We start from the raw sequence: 23,264 nt of genomic DNA, 5'->3' as shown, positions 1-23,264 counted from the left end.
ACAGAGGATGAGGAGTGTGCAGAAGCAGAAGGCTGAGTGAGCCACTCAACCAACTCTGGTGCGTCCTTTGACGTAATCGTACGTACCTTCTCCAACTTCACACTTAAGCTCCGGCTTGGTGCACCTACCCGACCGCTACCATCCCTGCGGAATGGCCTGCCTCTTCCTGTGCCTGTCATTTTCAAAATGACCCTGTGACAAATTCCTTATAGAAGAGCAGTATTTGTGGAAGCAGGTATATAGAACCTCTTAATGATTATTTGCTTGAAGCAGGTATATCAAACACCTTTTTGAGGGGCAATAGGTATATCACACTAGTTGCATTTAGTTGTTCCAATAGCATTTGTCCCTCTGTATAGCTATGGTATCTCAGCAGAACTGCACACAACTGCTGCACAATACAAATGCACTAGATAGAAATTATATTATAGGTATATCACAGCCCTGCCTCAATCAGTTTTTTAGGGGGGCAACAGGTTTATCACACCAGTTGCAAATAGTTGTTCCAATAGCGTTTGTCCTTCTGTATAGCTGCAGTATCGCAAAACCACACACAACTGCTGCACAATACAAATTCACTATATAGAAATTATATTATAGGTATATCACCCCCCCCCCCCCCGCCTCAATCAGCATTTTTGGAGGGGAACTGGTATATCACACCAGTTGCAAATAGTTATTCCAATAGTGTTTGTCCCTCTGTATACAGTAGCTGCAGTATCGCAGCAGAACCGCACACATCTTCTGCACAAAACAAATGCACTATAATATACTTTCTATGTTAGCACAATAGCACACCTATATAAGACTTTTGTGGCCCTGTTAGCTAGCGTTTGGTGTCCCTAACCGTCTGTCCCTGCTCCACAGAGCAACCTCTGCCTACACTGGCAAAAGACTGAATGTAAAATGGTAGCCAGTTTGGGTTTATAGGGTAAGGGGTGTGTCCATGTGTTGAAACATCTCACTTGGCTGTCCTGTCCCACCTGATGGATGTGACATGGGTCAAGGTTCGGCACAATGCAAAAGAATATGGCGCCGGCGGACATCGCCATATGTTCGCATGTTCGGCAAATCGCGAACGAGCAAAGTTCACCGCAAAATGACCGCCAGGCGAACCACAAGGCCATCTCTAACTAGCTGCACATCAGTGATCTGATCTGGCATAATTTACAGGAACAACGTTCAATTATGAATTGCAGTTCCTTGATGTAAGGGTATATATAGATGGGGATAATGTTAAAACAGTATGTATCAGAAGCCCACAGATAGGAATAACTTACTAAGATACAGTCCTGATCAAAAGTTTAAGACCTTGAAAAATGGCAAAAAATCATATTTTACATTGTTGGATCTTAAGGTTCCAAGTAGAGCTTCAACATGCAACAAGAAGAAATGAGAGTGAGACAAATCATTTTTTGAGCATTCAATTAATTGAAAATAACGATTAAACTGAAACAGGCTGTTTTTCAGCTGATCCAAATTTTAGGACCACATGCCTTTAAAAGGCCAAATCTGTGCAAAGATGTTGATTCATTGTCGTTTTCTGTCAGGTAGTCACACGTTGTAATGGCTAAGGCAAAAAAACTCTCCCTTTTTGAACGTGGTCGGGTTGTTGAACTGCATAAGCAGGGTCTCTCACAGCGCACCATCGTTGCTGAGATGGGACGCAGTAAGACAGTCATTTTGAATTTCTTAAATGATCCTGAGGGTTATGGAACAAAAAAGTCAAGTGGAAGACCCAAAAAAATGTCATCACCACTGAGCCGGAGGGTCCAATTGGCTGTCCGTCAAGACACTGGACAATCCTCGACCCAAATTAAGGCTGGTGCTGACTGCAGCCCCAAAACCATAAGATGACATCTGAGACTAAAGGGCTTCAAAACAAAAAATGTCTTCAAAGATCTCATCTCCTTGAACGCCACAGAACTGCTCGTTTAGACTTTGCAAGAGAGCACCAAACATGGGACATTCAAAGGTGGAAGAAAGTTTTATTCTCTGATGAGAAAAAGTTTAACCTTGATAGTCCTGATGGTTTCCAATGTTACTGGCATGACAAGCATATCCCACCTGAGCTGTTTTCTACGCGCCACAGTGGAGGGGGCGCCATAATGGTCTGGGGTGCTTTTTCCTTCAGTGGAACAATTGAGCTTCAGGAAGTGCAGGAGCGTCAAACGGCCGCTGGCTATGTCCAGGTGTTGCAGAGAGCATTCCTCATGACTGAGGGCCCTCGTCTGTGTGGTAACAACTGGGTTTTTCAACAGGACAACGCTACAGTACACAATGCCCGCAGGACAAAGGACTTCTTCCTGGAGAATAACATCACTCTTTTGGCCCACCCTGCATGTTCCCCTGATCTAAATCCAATTAAGAACCTTTGGGGATGAATGGCAAGGGAAGTTTACAAAAATGGACAACAGTTCCAGACAGTAGATGGCCTTCTTGTGGCCGTCTTCACCACTTGGAGAAATGTTCCCACTCACCTCATGGATACTTCATGTTTGGAAGTTGGATTTCTGTTTTGGGGGGTTTAGTTTTTTTTGGGAGGTGTGGTCCTAAACTTTTGATCAGCTAAAAAACTGCCTGTTTCAGTTTATTCGTTGTTTTCATTAAATTGAATGCTCAAAAAAATGTTTTGTCTCACTCCCATTTCTTCTTGTTGAAGCTCTACTTGGAACCATGTTAAGATCCAGCCATGCTAAATATGATTTTTTGCAATTTTTCAAGTGGTCTTAAACTTTTGATCAGGACTGTATGATAGTAACCATCCTCGGTGTATGATTGAATCACTCCCATGGTGTCAACTATTGAGAGTGAGGAGAGTAGTATCTGATGATTTATGTTTTCAGGACAGAGTTGATGAGATGTGTGAGAAATTCTCCAAAAGAGGTTAAGCCAGCAGATTGCTTCAGAGATCCAGTGATAGGGTGCTGACTATAAATAGGGAAACTACACTATGTACCGCCCCAACTAAAAGTGGAACGAGTAGGATTCCGTTTGTGACCACATTTGGGAGGCATAGTGGCAAAATTGCGGGAATTTTGAGGAAGGAGTGGCACATCTTACAGAAGGGCCTACCGTTTATACGAGAATTTGATGCTCCCCCTCTTATGGCATATAAGAAAAACACCAGCTTACATGACAGGTTAGTTAAAACTCATATAGGGAGCACACAAAAGGATAGACAGCAATATTTAGTGCCACAAAAAATGGGGAATTTTCCATGTTTAGGAAGCTGCAATTGTGGAAACATGATAAAAGAGGACACATGTGTACACTCTTATACAGGACAGATATATAACATCAGAGGTTTTTATACATGCAGATCCAGAGATATAACAAACAGTATATAATTCAGTGTCCGTGCAGCCTGATCTACATTGGTGAGACCACAGTGAAAATTAGAGAAAAAATTAATAAGCACAAGAGTACCATCAGGAAAAAGATGCTTAACAAACAGGTTGCCAATCACTTTGTTGTGGCCTCTCTATAAATCAATTGAGGTTTTGTGTTATTGATTCTGTGGGTATACTAAGGAGAGGTGGTGACAGAGAGAGGATCCTAAGGAAAAAACAATTGAGATGGATCTTCACTCTGAGACCATTACAGCCTTATGGGCTTAATATTGAATTCAATGTAAGTGGTATTAATTAGTATGAATTTATGTCCCATTAATATTGAGCTAATGTTTGCTTTTAAATAATTGTTTTAATGTTGCTAATTTTGTTTTCACAGATGATGGGTGGATGACGTTGGAATGACATCAGGCACCAGGATTGAATTATAGTTTACAAATTATGTCTTATTGATAACATTACTTGCATGACGACTTTAGTATATATACCCTATTTATTGTCCGGGATTGACTACAATCATGATTTACACAATGGTATTATTTACCTTTGTGCCGCATGGCGTAGCGGGTTTCCATGGAGATGGAGACGCGTCTTGAGCGACGCGTAGCATATGAGACAGGCAGACATTATTGGGGCCATGTGATTTAATCAGATGACACTATAAAGTGTTTTGTCTTTGGCGGGCTAATTTTTAGATGATGTTCAGGACATGCGCAATGCGAAACTGGAGACGCCAGTGTGGAATCCTGGGTGCTCGATGTGGATCTCTTACAGTCGCCATCCACCATGAGGTAACACAGATATTCACTAATTATTATGAGCTAATGGTGTTGTGTACTGATTATAGGGAGATGTTTTATTGGATCTTTTTAATTAGTGGGTGTTAAAATTTGTAGATTGGTCCTCCAAACAATAGAAGGAGTTATATGTATTATATATGTTTATCTTGTGGCACTGAATATTATGCTTGATAAAGGCTAGTATGTAGCCAAAACTTTGCACTTTATTGCTCTTTTTGTACACATTCATGGAAGTACGATGAATAAAGATCGACTGGAGATGCTGCCGTCACCTGTTTTTTGATTCCTATCCTCAGGACAGGTCTTCAATATCAGATCGGCGGGGGTCCAACACTCGGCACCCGCCAATCAGCTGGTTGAAGAGAAGGCCGTGCTCTGTGTTACCACAGCCTTCCCTTCATTGTTTACTTGCTCGTCGTCGACATCACAGCGATGAGCAGGTATAATTACAAGCCGCCCCATTCACTTTAATGGGATAGCTCTGTAGTATACACTTGAATAGGAAGGAGCCGTCCCATTGAAGTGAATGAGATGGCTTGTAATTACACCTACTCACTGCTGCGATGCCGATGGCGAGCAGGTAAATAACGAAGGGAAGGCTGCGTTTGCACAGAGCATGCCCTTCTTTTCAACCAGCTGATCGGCAAGGGTGCCAGGTGTTGGACCTGATATTGCTGACCTACCCTAAGGATAGGTCATCAATATTAAAATCCTGAAAAACCCCTTTAAATGTGACCTCCTCAGTGGCCTGTCCTTTAACTGTGACCAGCAAATCAGCCACCTCCCTTAATAGTGACCTCAACAGTGATCTCTATAGAGGCCTGCCCCCTTAGCAATGACATTCACAGTGGCCCTTCCCCTTAACAATGACCTTCAGAGTGCCCCATCGATTAAATCGGTTGTCCCATGAAAAATATTCTACGGTTTTCAAACCAGCACCTGGATCTGAATACTTTTGTAATTGCATGTAATTAAAACGTTTGCATAGCCACTGAGTTAGTCAATAAAATGTATCTGTATAGTGTCAACTGCTGTTTTTTTATTTTATTTTATTTATTTTATTATTTCTTTGACCTGCTCACTGAGAAGGCCACACAAGCTCCATTTTATCCTTCAACTGCCTCTTGAGCTTTGATAGGGACAGCATGGACACGCCCCCTTAGCTACAGCAGAAAAGACACTCCCTTTGAACTGTCAGCTTGATATAAATCTAGCAGAGCAATGAAAGTGGAGATCTCTGGATTCATGTTAGGTGCAGGGCTGGCTCGAGCTTTGTTAGAGAGAGGTTGTCAAGTACTATATGATGTCTGATTTTCATTTTTTACATTAATTATGGGATGACCCTTTTAACTGTGAGCTCTAATTGTGAAGCTCAGATGATATGGAAACCTGGTGTAAAAATGTGCGTATGTCAGGACTGAAGGACCTGTGATTTTCTATTGGCCAATAAGAGTCATGTGTGTTTGGCAGTTAGGATATGAGTGAAAGACCTGCAAGTTTCTATTGGCTAATACTGGTCACGTGATGGTGCCATATTTGCATTTTTTGGGAATATCTCAAGAACTATATAACCTTCCCGGACACTTGATGTACCTATGTGCCAAATTTGGTAGAGATCGGTCCAATCATTTGGCCATGCATAAGGAACAGACAGACAACTGACAGACAGAAATTAATTTTTATATACAGTACTAGTAGAAGGACTCGGCTTTGCATGGGTATATTTCATCTGGTCTAAAACATAGCGGGTGCGGGTCACATAGCAGAAAGAAAGGCAACAGCCGTTTCGCGCTCCAACAGCACTTTGTCGAGCCAACTGTGACGTGAAAGGGGAGCGCTCAATGTACCTGTCTCCTCCTTGAACGTCACTGCTAAACAGGTGCATCAATCATTCAAATATTCGGATCACCTTTATGTAGTTACAAAAACATAAAATCATATAAAGACAGCGAGATCATTTTTATCGTTGAGGCCTAAGCCTCCCAAGGCATTGCTTTTTATAATCCATTGTGCATTATGTTGCAATAGAATACGCTTTCTGTCTCCACCTCTCATTGGCAGATTAACTCTTTCAATCCCTGCAAATTTCAACACTTCCTTATTATTCTGATGTTCCTCTTTAACATGTTCTATCAAGCGTGTAGCGCCAATACCTTTAACAATCGATCTTTTATGCTCTCTAAATCGCACATATAAAAGTCTATGGGTTTTGCCGATGTAAAATCTTTCGCATGGGCAAAAAAATCGCATACATTACATAAGCTGACTTACAATTAATGAACTGCTTAATAGTGTGTGTTATGTGTCCAATCTGGATCTGTTTGCCCGTTCGCATAGCGTTGCACATAGCGCAGTGTCCACATTTGAAGTTTCTCATAGGACTCCATTTATCTAGCCAAGTATGACTCCTATATGGAAGATTGCTGCTGGTCACCATATCCCCTATGGTTTATGCTCTCTTAAAGCTAACAATTGGTTTGTTGATCACTTTGTCGATTAATTGCTCATCTCGCTGTAACATATGCCAATTATTTAAAACTGCATTTTTTATAGTTTGAGCCATGGGAGAATATTCAAATGTGAACACTGCTCTAGTATCTTGTGATTTTTCACCATAGTGCAATTTGTTCTTTTTTTGCTTTTTCCATACATCCTTATTAAGCCTGCGCGCATATGCTTTTTCATAAGCTTTTTCAATTAAACAGAGCGGATATCCATGCTGTATGAATCAATTTTTTGGGTCTAAACTCTGATTCTCAAACTCTACATCATTTTTGATTATTCTTGCTAGTCTAACAAATTGACCATATGGGATGGCTGCTGCTACATGTGGCGGGTAAAAGCTTTCATAATGTAGAAGAGAATTTGTCGAATTGGGTTTTCTATATAAAGTAGTGTCTATTTCCTCGTTAATGATCCTAATTTGGACATCTAGGAACTCGATGGCTTGTTCCTCTACAGGGAGTGCAGAATTATTAGGCAAGTTGTATTTTTGAGGATTAATTTTATTATTGAACAACAACCATGTTCTCAATGAACCCAAAAAAACTCATTAATATCAAAGCTGAATATTTTTGGAAGTAGTTTTTAGTTTGTTTTTAGTTTTAGCTATTTTAGGGGGATATCTGTGTGTGCAGGTGACTATTACTGTACATAATTATTAGGCAACTTAACAAAAAACAAATATATACCCATTTCAATTATTTATTTTTACCAGTGAAACCAATATAACATCTCAACATTCACAAATATACATTTCTGACATTCAAAAACAAAACAAAAACAAATCAGTGACCAATATAGCCACCTTTCTTTGCAAGGACACTCAAAAGCCTGCCATCCATGGATTCTGTCAGTGTTTTGATCTGTTCACCATCAACATTGCGTGCAGCAGCAACCACAGCCTCCCAGACACTGTTCAGAGAGGTGTACTGTTTTCCCTCCTTGTAAATCTCACATTTGATGATGGACCACAGGTTCTCAATGGGGTTCAGATCAGGTGAACAAGGAGGCCATGTCATTAGATTTTCTTCTTTTATACCCTTTCTTGCCAGCCACGTTGTGGAGTACTTGGACGCGTGTGATGGAGCATTGTCCTGCATGAAAATCATGTTTTTCTTACCTTGCAGACTTTTTCCTGTACCACTGCTTGAAGAAGGTGTCTTCCAGAAACTGGCAGTAGGACTGGGAGTTGAGCTTGACTCCATCCTCAACCCAAAAAGGCCCCACAAGCTCATCTTTGATGATACCAGCCCAAACCAGTACTCCACCTCCACCTTGCTGGCGTCTCAGTCGGACTGGAGCTCTCTGCCCTTTACCAATCCAGCCATCTGGCCCATCAAGACTCACTCTCATTTCATCAGTCCATAAAACCTTAGAAAAATCAGTCATGAGATATTTCTTGGCCCAGTCTTGACGTTTCAGCTTGTGTGTCTTGTTCAGTGGTGGTCGTCTTTCAGCCTTTCTTACCTTGGCCATGTCTCTGAGTATTGCACACCTTGTGCTTTTGGGCACTCCAGTGATGTTGCAGCTCTGAAATATGGCCAAACTGGTGGCAAGTGGCATCTTGGCAGCTGCACGCTTGACTTTTCTCAGTTCATGGGCAGTTATTTTGCGCCTTGGTTTTTCCACACGCTTCTTGCGACCCTGTTGACTATTTTGAATGAAACGCTTGATTGTTCGATGATCACGCTTCAGAAGCTTTGCAATTTTAAGAGTGCTGCATCCCTCTGCAAGATATCTCACTATTTTTGACTTTTCTGAGCCTGTCAAGTCCTTCTTTTGACCCATTTTGCCAAAGGAAAGGAAGTTGCCTAATAATTATGCACACCTGATATAGGGTGTTGATGTCTATAGACCACACCCCTTCTCATTACAGAGATGCACATCACCTAATATGCTTAATTGGTAGTAGGCTTTCGAGTCTATACAGCTTGGAGTAAGACAACATGCATAAAGAGGATGATGTGGTCAAAATACTCATTTGCCTAATAATTCTGCACGTAGTGTATTTTACTTATGAAGCTCATATTCATGTTGTTATCATTTAGATACTGGACAAAAGAGCTAAATTGATCTCGATCACCTCCCCCCCCCAAATAATAAACACATTGTCAATGTATCTAAAAAAGCTTTTGATATATTGTACATAGGGGTTATTAATAGTGAATATATATCTCTCCTCGAATTGAGCTAGGAATAAATTTGCAAAGGTGCAGGAAACTGGCATCCCCATTGCGGTACCAGATGTTTGACTATACCATTGCTTATTGAACATAAACGTGTTATTTTTAAGCACAAAAGACAGCGCCTCAGTGACAAATTCAATGTGAAGCTTGTCTCTTCCTATCTTAGTTAGTAAATCTCCAACAATTGTTACACCTAGAGCTTGAGGATTTTTTGTGTATAAACTTTCAACATCAATTGTTGCAAGTAAATAACCTTTTTGCCATGTAGTCTCACCAAGTGCTTCTAAAAAATCATTGGTATCCTGTAAAAAGGAAGGAACACCTAACAATAGAGGGCGGAGTGACCAGTCCAAGTACTGGGATAGAGGTTCGGTAAGGGACCCGATACCTGCAACTATCGGTCGCCCGGGTGGTTTTACCAATGATTTGTGAATTTTCGGCTTGTAATGCCAAACTGGTTTTACTGGATATAAAGGAAACCATTTTTCTGCCGTTTTTTCAGATAGCACTTGGCATGAGACATATTTCCATAACAGAGAACGCAGAGATTGTTGTAATTTAAATGTCGGATCTGCCTTAAGGGGCGAATAAGTAGTTATGCCACTGAGCTGTCTATTAGCTGTCTATAAGCTTCATTCATGTATTGATCTTTATTTAATACTACAATTTTTCCACCCTTGTCAGCTGGTTTCACTATAACATCAGACATCTTCGATAAGTGCTGAAGGGCCTGTTTCTCGCCCTTAGTTATATTTAATGGCATTTTGGGATATTGCAAAGCTTTGATGTCTTTAATGACTTGCCTTTGAAAAAGGCTTCTTCCAGCTGACAAGGGGGGAGTATATGTAGATTTAATGCCTTGAGTTAAGGCATCTTGTTCGGGGGTATTATCTGGTGCTGTATCTAAGTCACAACCCGGCAACTCGAGGAGTGTCTTCATTATATTCTCATCAAGGGGTTCAATATCTTTGTTGAAATGAAAACCCAGGGGGCCTATTCTATTAGGGTTCACTATTTCCCTAGATTGCTTGGAAAAAGCTGGTATGTTCTTAAAGTGCCTATAAAGATTCAACTTCCTAACCCCTTTAAATAAATCAACTTCAAACTGTGATGCATCGAAATCATTAACTAAACTATAATTGAGACCCTTCGACAAGACTGATAAACAATCACTAATTATCCAATTTTTGATCGCTGAGATTCACGACGTTAAAGCCTAAGGGGAGGCCCGGGACCGGTCCGCCCTCTGGCTTCAACACCTGCTTCTTAGAGGCATTCTTGGCTGTCCGACCTCTTCTAATCCGCCTCCTAAAGGGGAGGTGCTAAGATCAGAATTACGTTCCATCGATAAAAAATTATCGCCATTATGCGATTTATTAGTGGAATCTTTGACAGCGCTTGAATCAGAGTCTGTTGTCCAGCCTTCTTGACTCTTCTTGTTGTATATTCATTTTTTTTCTAAATGATCGGCTCTGTGTCTTCTAATTGAAGATTTTTCCGCTTTCATAATCATTTTTGTCCCGTAAGAACTAATCTCTTTTGATCTCTTTAATGTCCGCTTGAACTGGAATAAACCGCTTCTTTAGTTTATTTAGAAAAATCTGGAATTGATTGTCCATTTTTCTTGTCTTGAGTTCACGCTTGGCTTTGTCGATTTCTATGAGCACTTTATTGCATGCTTTCATATTGCGCATTAGCACTAAATTCATCAATTTCTGTGAACATTCGAGTTGCACTTCTTTCCACTGTTCAAGAAAAGCAGGATCATCATGAAACTGAGAGATCTCTTTATAGATTCTGAGACCTCGAGGTTCTCGATTATGTGCTGTGTATGATTGAAGAGAGTTGATCGTCCAAAATAATCGGACTTCTCTTTCAGTCAGCGTACTAATTTTAAATTCCAATGCCTTGGTACTCATGACTTGTAAGCTGTCTTATTACATTCTGCAAAAAATGTGCCCGCATCCCATCGACATTGTTCGACCACTACATTGCATGAATTGATAGCTGCATCAATATTCTAATCTTTATTCGTGTCAATCTTCTCCGCAATCTGTGTGCTTTGACAGTTTAAACACATAGTCCACAATTGAATAAAGGAAAAAGAGGAAACACAGTCGGCACTACTCTGCGGTTTTAGTGTGAGTTATCTCTCAGCGTTCTTGCAAAAATTGGTGCTCTGCCTGAATGAATAGCTGAATGTCATCAACAGTAGAAGAAAAAGGAAAAACAAGGCGGCATTGTAAGTCAGCTTATGTAGTGTATGCGATTTTTTGCCCATGCAAAAGATTTTACATCGGCAAAACCCATAGACCTTTATATGTGCGATTAAGAGAGCATAAAAGATCGATTGTTAAAGGTATTGGCGCTACACGCTTGATAGTTGCAGGTATCGGGTCCCTTACCGAACCTCTATCCCAGTACTTGGACTGGTCACTCCGCCCTCTATTGTTAGGTGTTCCTTCCTTTTTACAGGATACCAATGATTTTTTAGAAGCACTTGGTGAGACTACATGGCAAAAGGTTATTTACTTGCAACGATTGATGTTGAAAGTTTATACACCAAAAATCCTCAAGCTCTAGGTGTAACAATTGTTGGAGATTTACTAACTAAGATAGGAAGAGACAAGCTTCACATTGAATTTGTCACTGAGGCGCTGTCTTTTGTGCTTAAAAATAACACGTTTATGTTCAATAAGCAATGGTATAGTCAAACATCTGGTACCGCAATGGGGATACCAGTTTCCTGCACCTTTGCAAATTTATTCCTAGCTCAATTCGAGGAGAGATATATATTCACTATTAATAACCCCTATGTACAATATATCAAAAGATTTTTTAGATACATTGACAATGTGTTTATTATTTGGGGGGGGGGGAGTCGAGATCAATTTAGCTCTTTTGTCCAGTATCTAAATGATAACAACATGAATATGAGCTTCAGAAGTAAAATAGAGGAACAAGCCATTGAGTTCCTAGATGTCCAAATTAGGATCATTTACGAGGAAATAGACACTAGAAAACCCAGTTCGACGAATTCTCTTCTACATTATGACAGCTTTTACCCGCCACGTGTAGCAGCAGCCGTCCCATATGGTCAATTTGTTAGACTAGCAAGAATAATCAAAAATGATGTAGAGTTTGAGAATCAGAGTTTAGACCAAAAAAATTGATTCATACAGCATGGATATTCGCTCCGTTTAATTGAAAAAGCTTATGAAAAAGCATATGCGCGCAGGCTTAATAAGGATGTATGGAAAAAGCAAAAAAAGAACAAATTGCACTATGGTGAAAAATCGCAAGATACTAGAGCAGTGTTCACATTTGAATATTCTCCCACGGCTCAAACTATCAAAAATGCCGTTTTAAATAATTGGCATATGTTACAGCGAGATGAGCAATTAATCGACAAAGTGATCAACAAACCAATTGTTAGCTTTAAGAGAGCAAAAACCATAGGGGGCATGGTGACCCGCAGCAATCTTCCATATAGGAGTCATACTTGGCTAGATAAATGGAGTCCTATGGGAAACTTCAAATGTGGACACTGCGCTATGTGCAACGCTATGTGAACGGGCAAACAGATCAAGATTGGACACATAACACACACTATTAAGCAGTTCATTAATTGTAAGTCAGCTTATGTAATGTATGCAATTTTTTGCCCATGCGAAAGATTTTACATCGGCAAAACCCATAGACTTTAATATGTGTGATTTAGAGAGCATAAAAGATTGATTGTTACAGGTATTTACGCTACACGCTTGATAGAACATGTTAAAGAGGAACATCAGAATAATAAGGAAGTGTTGAAATTTGCAGGGATTGAAAGAGTTAACCTGCCAATGAGAGGTGGAGACAGAAAGCTTATTCTATTGCAACATAAAGCACAATGGATTATAAAAAGCAATGCCTTGGGAGGCTTAGGCCTCAACGATAAAAATTATCTTGCTGTCTTTATATGATTTTATGTTTTTGTAACTACATGAAGGTGATCCGAATATTTGAATGATTTATTCACCTGTCTAGCAGTGACGTTCAGGGAGGAGACATGTATATTGGGCGCTCCCCTTTCACATCACAGTAGGCTCGACAAAGTGCTGTTGGAGCGCAAAACGACTGTTGCCTTTCTTTCTGCTATGTGACCCGCACCCGCTATGTTTTAGACCGAATAAAACTACGATGTTATGAAGATTCGGTGAGTGCCGTCTTGTTTTTCATTTTTCTTCTACGGTTGATGACATTCAACTATTCATTCAGGCAGAGCACCACTCAAATTTTTGCATGGACGCTGAGAGATAACTTACAATATACCGCAGAGTAGTGCCGACTGTGTTTCCTCTTTTTCCTTTATGATATATTTCATCTGTTTCATTTAATGTTTGTGTGTGTTGTTAAAAGATGTCGGCAGCATCCCCCATAACTGTGACCTCTACAGCACCCTGCCCCCTTTACAGTGACCTTCACAGCAGCCCACCCCATTATTTTTTACCTTAACAGCAGCCCATCTCTTTAACAGTGACCTCCACAACATCCCACTCGCCTCCCTAACAAAAACCTCCATCACAGTTTACCCCGCTTTAACAGTGACCTACACAGTGATCTTCCCCTTAAAAGTGACCTCCACAGCACCCTGCCCTCCTAACTGTGACCTCAACAGCGGCCTACCCCTTAATAGTGACCCTCTCACTCCCTTTAACAGTGACTTCCACACTTTTCCCCCTTCATTTTCCTTTCCCCTTCCCCCTCCTCTCTATTCACCTGGAGTGGGGAGGTGTGAGCCTTCAAGGTCTGGGTCAGTTCACACACACCTGAGGCCACGACTAAAAGCCTAGGCTGCTCAAAACATGTTGGCTAAACGGGAGTAAGAGGGAGAAGGCTGCTCTATGCCCTGTCCTATTCCATATATGTTTAAGTTTTGGCAATAAAGAAATGTCAAAAATAGGACCCTTCAGTGCCAGATCACCTTTGTTTTTACTTGACTATACAAGTTTGACTTCAACTTTTGCCGTGCACAATGGAATTACAGATGAGCTGGACTTTTGAAACTATTGATCGTGACTTCAACAGTACCCCATTGCCTTAACAGTGACCTCCACAGTGGTCCATCCCTTAACAGTGACCTCAACAGTAGTGTTGAGCGCAAAGATTCCATTTTTTTTTAGCAAATATTGGCACTTCGCTAATTCGCGAATATTTCGAATATAGTGCTATAAATTTTGAATTTTGAATTTTCGGGGTTTTTTTGTTATATTTTTTTCTTTCCCACTTCCCTAAAGTTGTTCTTACCTGTCCTTAGGATTCCTGGCTTCCTGGCTGCTCAAGTGAGTGCCCGTTGCCGCTTCTGCCGACTTCCGTGCTAAGGGAGCGTCCCCATCACCATGGGAACATCTCCATATACTAGAATGTACTGTCGGATTTGAGAATTGCGTTGAAATCGCAATTCGATTAATTCAAGTTATAATAATCAAATTGCGATTTCAACTTAACACTGCTATATTCCATATTCGTTAATTCTAGCCTAATATGGAATATAGCAGTGCTAAGTTGAAATCGCCATGCGATTACTTCGAGTTATATTAATCGCATTGCGATTTCAACTTGGACCTGGTTTACTATGGTTGGCTTGGTAGAATTAGCGAATATGACGAATGTATTCGTCATATTCCACAAAACGAAGATAACAAAGTATTCTCCATCTTCGTTTTAGCTACCTATTCATCAACTTCGCTAATTCTAGCAATCATATAGGAAAGTTTACTATAGAGACAGCTACGTTAATTCGCTATACGATTATATTACTTTTTAATAAATAGAATAATTATAATACCTGATAATTATTATAATTATTACATTCGTCATATTCGCTAATTCTACCAAGCCAACCATAGTAAACCAGGTCCAAGTTGAAATCGCAATGCGATTAATATAACTCGAAGTAATCGCAACTCAGCACTGCTATATTCCATATTAGGCTAGAATTAACGAATATGGAATATAGCAGTGTTAAGTTGAAATTGCAATTTTGATTATTATAACTTGAATTAATCGCATTGCTATTTCAATAGGAGAGTAGCCTTTAAGTTAAAATCGCAATACGCGATTATTTAAAGGGAACCTGTCACCAGTTTTATGGTGTCCTAACTAAGGACAACATAAATAAGTGACTGATTCGCTTAGCAAAATGCTGGGTCACTTTATTTATATGACCAAGTCAATCTGCCAACATCTTGTATTGAAAAGCTCCAGCTGATAATGATGAGTCATGAATATTTATGAGCGCCTGACTCTCCCCGCCCACGTGCTTGTGAATGTTTCCATAGGAATCAGCAAGAGGTGGGCAGGGGAGTGGCTATAGCTCTGAATTAAATATATGCTGGACTCAATGACATCACGCCGGACTCGAATCAGCTCATTAGCATGCGGCATCTTTGTGTGTATATTATGAGGTAACCATCTGTCACACCAGTAAGTGAAAGTAAGTGAATACATCTAAGGTACTTTTTAGTAGTTAATGATTGTATATAATTATTGTAGAGATTAAACCAGGCACTCAAATATGGATTATAGATCAAAATTTAATGAATAAAATATCGATATACTCATAAAATACAATATACTCATAAAATGCAATATAAAATGACATAAACATCACATAAGGATACCATTAATCAAATAGCAGCAATATACGCGTTTCGGGGTTCTCTGAATAGCCCCTTCCACTGAGGAAGGGGCTATTCAGAGAACCCCGAAACGCGTATGGACTAACACCTCGTACCGACATGCTGGGACAGTAGCTCCCCTGGACTCCAAGTTTAAATAGCTGTGACCAAGAGGAACGAGTACCGGAACGAGTACCGGAAGAAATAGCCGCAAACACAGGTCTGTGAGCGGATACTCGGATGACTCGGCACACACAGCATATCTTCTTTAGGCCCGGACACAGGACAAGGCAACACCGGCCAGGTAAAGCAATAAAGTTGCTTGAATAGGTGGGACGCCACCTTAGTGCACAGTCACATTTTGCTACAACCGAGTAGGATCGGTGAATGTTCACAAGACCACGTATAACAATTGGAATTGCGGTTTTTCCTAAAGACTGACACAAAGGCTGCGGCTGTTTGAACTCAAACCACCCATATTGTTTCAAGCTACAATCCGTAATTGAACAAAGGGTGCGGTTTTCTAACTTAAACCGCCTGGAACTTTACATAGACCTTTTGTTCAAAAATAAGCTGCTATAATTTTTGGCCATATATTGCTGCTATTTGATTAATGGTATCCTTATGTATCCTTATGTGATGTTTATGTAATTTTATATTGCATTTTATGAGTATATCGATATTTTATTCATTAAATTTTGATCTATAATCCATATTTGAGTGCCTGGTTTAATCTCTACAATTTTTATACGTTTTATGTGACTGGGTGGGTCATATAAACCAAGAGCACCTTAAATCCATCAATCAGCTGTAGTGATCCACAGATAATCAGTTTTTGATTGTATATAATTAGTTAGATTATAATCAAATATCCACATGACAGGTTCCCTTTAAATCGTATATTAATCGCGATAACTAGAATAATGACGAATATTCGATTTCGACGAATATAAAACGAATATTCTATTGAATATTCGCAAATTTCGTCGAAATCAAATATGGCATCTGACGCTCATCACTACTCCACAGTACCCTGCCCCCTTAACATTAACCTGCACTGCGCCCTCCCCTTTAAGAGTGACTTACACAGTACCCCGTTGCCTTAACAGTGACCTCCACAGAAGCCACCTCTTTATTAGTGACGTCTACAGTACCCTTAACAGTGATTTTGACAATAATCCTCCCCATAAATGGTGACCTCCACAGTGCTCCATTCCCTTAAAATGCGACCTCAATAACACCCCACCCCCTTAATAGTGACCCCTACAGCACCCGGCCCCTTAACACTGACCTCCATAGCAGACCGTCCCCTTAACTGTGACCTCCACAGCAGCCTCCCTCCATAACTGTGACCTTCAAAGCACTCCGCTACCTTAACAATCTCATCCACAGCGTCCTGCCCCTTTAAAAGTGACATAAAGCAGTGGAAAAAAAAGCGTCAGTTGTTATGGAAACCTGCTATAAAATTGTGTGTATGTCGAGACTGGAGGACCTGTGAGCTTCAATCGGCTGAAAAGGGTCAGTTGACTGTGTGTATGGCATTTGGTATATGAGTAAAAGACACGAGGAATCCTATTGGCTAATGCAGGTCATATGATGGTGCCATAATTAAAATGTTTGTGAATATCTCAGGAACGGTGCTTCCTAGAGAGCTAAAACTTGGTCTAAAGCCTTCCCAGACACCTGATGTACCCATGTGCCAAATTTGGAGCAGATTGGTCCAACCATTTGGCTGCGCATAAAGAACAGACAGAATTATATATGTGTATATATATATATATATATATATATATATATATATATATATATATAGCAAAAAACGGAACAGCACCTCCTGAGACAAATCGCAGGTGCAAGAGCTTCTTCACTGCTTTGCAGTAAGTATTGGATTCATGTATTTGACCCTGTTCACACATTCACCTGTTCACTCAGTCTTAGGCCTCTTTCACACTTGCGTTGTCCGGATCCGGCGTGTACTCCACTTGCCGGAATTACACGGATGGTAAGTATGCTGCTCCCCTGCTCCCCACTACACTTTACCATGGCTGCCAGGACTTTAGCGTCCCGGCAGCCATGGTAACCATTGAGAAAAAGCTAAACGTCGCATCCGGCAATGCGCCGAAACGACGTTTAGCTTAAGGCCGGATCCGGATCAATGCCTTTCAATGGGCATTCATTCCGGATCCGGCCTTGCGGCAAGTGTTCCGGATTTTTGGCCGGAGCAAAAAGCGCAGCATGCTGCGCTATTTGCTGCGGCCAAAAAACGTTCCGTTCCGGAACGGAAGACATCCTGATGCATCCTGAAGGATGGACTGTCCATTCAGAATGCATTAGGAAAATCCTGATCAGTATTCTTCCGGCATAGAGCCCCGACGACGGAACTCTATGCCGGAAGACTATAACGCAGGTGTGAAAGAGCCCTTAGTACATTTAGTGGTGTGCTGCTACTTTATTTGTTTGCTGTATTATTGCCGGGGAGCTTGCACCTGCGATTTGTCTCAGGAGATGCTGTTCTGTTTTTTTCTTATATGCATATTATAGAGGACCAGGCATCCTCTTTGGAACTTAGCACTCCCCGCCCATCCCCCACCCCTTGGTGTTTTTAATCAGAGTAACAATGGAGCTGGACCCTCCGTGTTACAGTAGGTCCCACCTGATAAGAAGCTACCTTGTCGTCTGGTGGGTGGGCTCGACATATTTTTGATCAATAATATGCGCTAAGAGCTTCTTCACTGCTTTGGAGTAAGTATTGGTGTCATGTATTTGACCCTGTTCACACATTCACCTGTTCACTCAGTCTTAGTGCATTTAGTGGTGTGCTGCTACTTTATTTGTTTGCTATATATATATATATATATATATATATATGTATATATATATATATATATATATATATATATATATACTCAACAAATGACGAGGCAGCACTTCCAGGTTTTGGTGACAGGGTGACGACCCCAAAACTTTATTCCCAGCAAAGTTTCGGCCTGCTATATGAGGCCTTTGTCAAGCTATACAACAGTGCTTACTATTGGGTATATAAACCCACAATTCATTACAAACTCAGTGCAATCAGTGAAAACACACGTTAACAATAGGGTCACATGATCATCAAACACCACATCATCACATGACATTCCGTGTATACTACATGTTAGTCTCAAAACAATAATTCCCTTATACATGATCTATAAAACAAATCGACAGTGCATCGTACTGTCTATATACCATTCATTTATACATAACAATTAAGTATGCACAGACAGTGTCCCTTAGGTACATCTGTGCCACGCCGATCTGTGCCTCCTGCGCAGCTGCGCTGATCTCCTTCCTGCCCTGATGCGGTCCGCCCCCTCCCCGCCCCCTGCATTAATTTTCTCTAAATGTATTGTTCTACATGTCTTTGATAAATAAAAATGCAATAAGTTTATATTTATTGGTTTGGTTAAAAGTTATAGCGTTTACAAACTATGGTACAAAAATGTGAATTTCCGCATTTTGAAGCAGCTCTGACTTTCTGAGCACCTGTCATGTTTCCTGAGGTTCTACAATGCCAGGACAGTAGAAAAACCTCAAAAAGGACCCATTTTGGAAAGTAGACACCCTAACGTATTCACTGATGGGCATAGTGAGTTCATAGAACTTTGAATTTTTTGTCACAAGTTAGTGGAAAATGATTTTTTTAATTATTTTTTTTCTTACAAAGTCTTATATTCCACTAACTTGTGACAAAAAATGAAAACTTCCATTAACTCACTATGCCCATCACGAAATACCTTGGGGTGTCTTCTTTCCAAAATGGGGTCACTTGTGGGGTAGTGATACTGCCCTGGCATTTTAGGGGCCCTAATGCGTGAGAAGTAGTTTGAAATTCAAATGTGTAAAAAATGGCCTGTGAAATCCTAAAGGTGCTCTTTAGAATATGTGCCCCTTTGCCCACCTAGGCTGCAAAAAAGTGTCACACATGTGGTATTTCCGTACTCAGGAGAAGTTGGGCAATGTGTTTTGGGATGAACTTTATAATAACACTTGAACAGAACATTAACTTTTATGAACTTTGGAAACAGAACATTAACTTTTTACTCCAACAGCTTCTTTGGTTGACTGAACCCAGTCATTCCAGGGACAAGATGGGTGACCCCCTATTGAAAGGGATAAGAGAGACTTGGAAATTATTGAGCAAAAAACTAGCACCAGAGCCATCCCCTCTTCTGCCTGCAAATCTTATTCAGGACCTCCTAAGGAAAAATGGGGGCATACACCAGGAAGTGTGGTCATCATTAGCCCAAGCCAGACTAGGGGAGCTAGCTCCGGACGCAGAAACATCTATTATGAATAGATTACCGGACCGAATAAAAAATCCCCCAAGCTTCTTTCTGACAAGGGCTTACATAGGTGCTGTGTGCAGGGAGTTGAGAGAGAAGTCTAATTCGGCGAGACAACTGACAGAGTTTGAAAAAACACTTCTGTCCCCACTCCGTAAACAGAGGAAAATTTCGGCATTGTACTCCTTGGTTGGAGCTGAGGGTGAGACCGGAAAACCTCTATATATTAGAGACTGGGAGAAGGAGCTTGACATGGTTTTCCCGGATCAGGTCCTCAAAAAGCTATTGGCCTTCTCACATGGAGCATCTCCTTGTATACGGCTACAGGAAAATCATTTAAAAAAAACCTTAGTGACCACCCATACGTGTTTTTACTGACGTAAACAAAGGGGGTTTTAGCTAAACGGCTGGCTTTAATAAATCATTACATGTACTTAAAATTGTGCATTAGAAACTATAACTTGTCCTGCAAAAAATAAAACCTCATACAAGTACATTTATTAAAAAACAAAAAAGTTCTTGCTCTTGGAATGAAATTTAAAAAAATATGTGCTTGGTCACTAAGGGGTTAAGCTCCTCACCAGATGGTATAGAACCCCAGAGTTCTTACACAAATGCGGTCTGCCTCCTGATCGGCTTTGCTGGAGATGTGGCGATGGGGAGGGGTCTCTGTCCCATATTTGGTGGACATGCCCTCTGATCGTCCCATTCTGGGAAAACGTCAACAAGACAATTAACAAAGTCCTGGCCAACGACCAAAAGAACACCATGGAAATGGTGCTCTTTTCACTCCCCTCTGACCTTTACAGACCGTCAAAGCATAACTTGGTGACCCATCTGATAGCAGCGGCCAAGTCTATCATTCCTCTCCACTGGAGAGACACCCAGGCCCCCTCACTGAACGAGTGGATAGCCAAAGTGAACCAAATATGTAATTTTGAACGAGTGGATAGCCAAAGTGAACCAAATATGTAATTTTGAGGAAATGTCAAGCTGGATCAAAAGGAGTCACGACAAGTACTTGAAAACTTGGTGCCCCTGGAGGATATGGATTGGGACGCAGGGATAAGTGACACATATGCATCCACGTGTAGTTATTAGGCGTAGATGGCCTTATGCAACCTGGAGGTTATCTTCTCTTGGACTCACCTCTCTGACATACCTCGCCATCTCACATTTCAATTGCAACGAGAGTCGAGGCGACTCAACCTGTCTCCCCTCTCCCCCCCTCGCCCCCTTTCCCTCCCTTCTTTCCTCTCTCCTTTCTTTCTTCCTCTCTTCTCCCCCGTTTTTCTCTTTTTTCTCTCTTTTATCTTTCTCCTTTTCCTCTGTGTTATACATAAATGGTATATGTTCTAACTTGCCATTGTCTCCCTGAAGTGTCATGCTTTATTTTGTAAAACATCTCATTGCTTTCAATGCCACCTAGGAGACGGTGGCTCTCCCACGTCTTGAGTTATTGGACATGGACTAGACATAGCGCGTCCTCCACCTGTTAATTGATGTGTCCATGATCTGTGACATTCTCAGTGTATACCTATGATCTCTGGTCATTTGACCAATGTTTGTTCATTTTTGATGAAAGATTCTTGAAAATAAAGAATTTATAAAAAAAAAAAAAAAGAAGAACATTAACTTTTTTGCTTACCGGTGACTTTTTTTTGTTTTGCTTTTTTTTTTACCTTTTATAGGACAAACCTCTCCTTCCCCATGGGACAATGTGCAAAGTGCAAATCACCCAGAGATGTGGCGAAGTACATTATGCACATCACAGGTAAAAGGAGAGGTTTGCAGCAGCTCTGTGTGAATGGGCCCTAATAGCCCTGTGTGCCTGTCCTGTGAGATGCAATCCCTATGCTAAGTGTACCTGTGTGATATGTCGGGTATTTATTTTATATAAGATATGGAATCATAAAAATATGATTTCATATTTTATGAAAAATAAAAAAAATAAAAAAATGAAAATTTAATTGGCGGACATATAAACGCCAGTTCTTTTATTGATGAGATCTAAAGTTAATTTGTGCAGCTAATGAAACAGGGTGCAATTAATTATACAAAATATAATTTATTATAAATACAAGCAGTACAAATGGCATACAAATGAATACAAAGATAATATCAAAATTGACCATAAGATGGTGCTCCACCGTTTACAGGCTGACTTAAGCACAATACAATACTACTTTTCCTTTTATCAAATTATTACCGATTAATATACTGGTAATCAAAATATTATAATGCAACAACAACAAAAAAAAAAAACAATAGAAATGAATCTGTGGAAAATCCCTTATGCTCAATCAGAGAATATGGCAGTAAGAGACACCTTATAAATACGCCCGTTGACCTAACTACGGATAATAAAATCCGATCAGAGATTTCACTCTGATGGCAATATTACAGAAATTCTAATGATGTGCACGTTCATTAAAATTTCCCATAAAATTATTGTTTTAAAACTATTGACCCACTAATAATGGGGTCTCAACTATATGCCAATTGGAGCGATTTATAATTACTGCAAGTAAAATAGATCATACATTACCCCTGGCTTTGGGATAAAGAGCTTTTAGAAGGGACACAGCTTTCCAAGATTCAGATCTATCCCGTCCTGTGGTATGTTCCTGGTGTGTGAACTGATGCTGATGAATGAATTCCCAAGTGTTCTCCCTGAAGAAGTTCCAAGTGATGTTTGGCTCCAGTCCTCTTTGTCCCAAGTGATTTTTCCAAGTGATCTTTTTTTTTTCCTCTCCCAAAAACTGGATCAGATATCCTAATCCTTACCTATGCCCATCCCCTCTTGGATTAGGGATTTCCAATTAGATAAGGTGGGTGTTACGTATGGTAATCATGGGGATGATGTCACTTAATTGGCATTCCTTCTGCCCATCTACCACTTGATGGCACTGTTGTATCATATAGCAATTTTAGAATTAACACATATATCTGGCTTTATTACACCTCTTAACCTTTGGTCTCTCCCAACTTAAATCAATTAGGAGGTATTCTTTCTGACACTTTAGGATCACTTTCCCAGACATCATGGATCCATTTTGACAGTTAACAGACCATCTTATTTATGGTCAGATAAGAGAACCATAAACTTCTAGCTTTTGCCATGGTTTGTATACACCTAATTGTCACAGCTATTTGAATAATGATGTTTGAAATACCATCAGCTCCTCTGAATAGACCCTTCTTAAGAGAAGAAAAACAACAACTTGCTATATCCCCTCAATGAGATACAATACAAAAAGATACATTATTAATTGGTTATAACACATTAATATTGCATAGTACATATGAATCATTAACAAGTTCAAACGCTAAATAAATGCACACAGGAATCTATATATATATATATATATATATATATATATATATATATATATATACGAAAAGATACCCATTCCACACCAGATGTGTTTTATGG

The sequence above is a fragment of the Bufo gargarizans genome, chromosome 5 (genome assembly GCF_014858855.1).
Source record: "Bufo gargarizans isolate SCDJY-AF-19 chromosome 5, ASM1485885v1, whole genome shotgun sequence".
NCBI classification, from domain to species: domain Eukaryota; kingdom Metazoa; phylum Chordata; class Amphibia; order Anura; family Bufonidae; genus Bufo; species Bufo gargarizans.
This window is presented reverse-complemented; position numbering follows the sequence as displayed.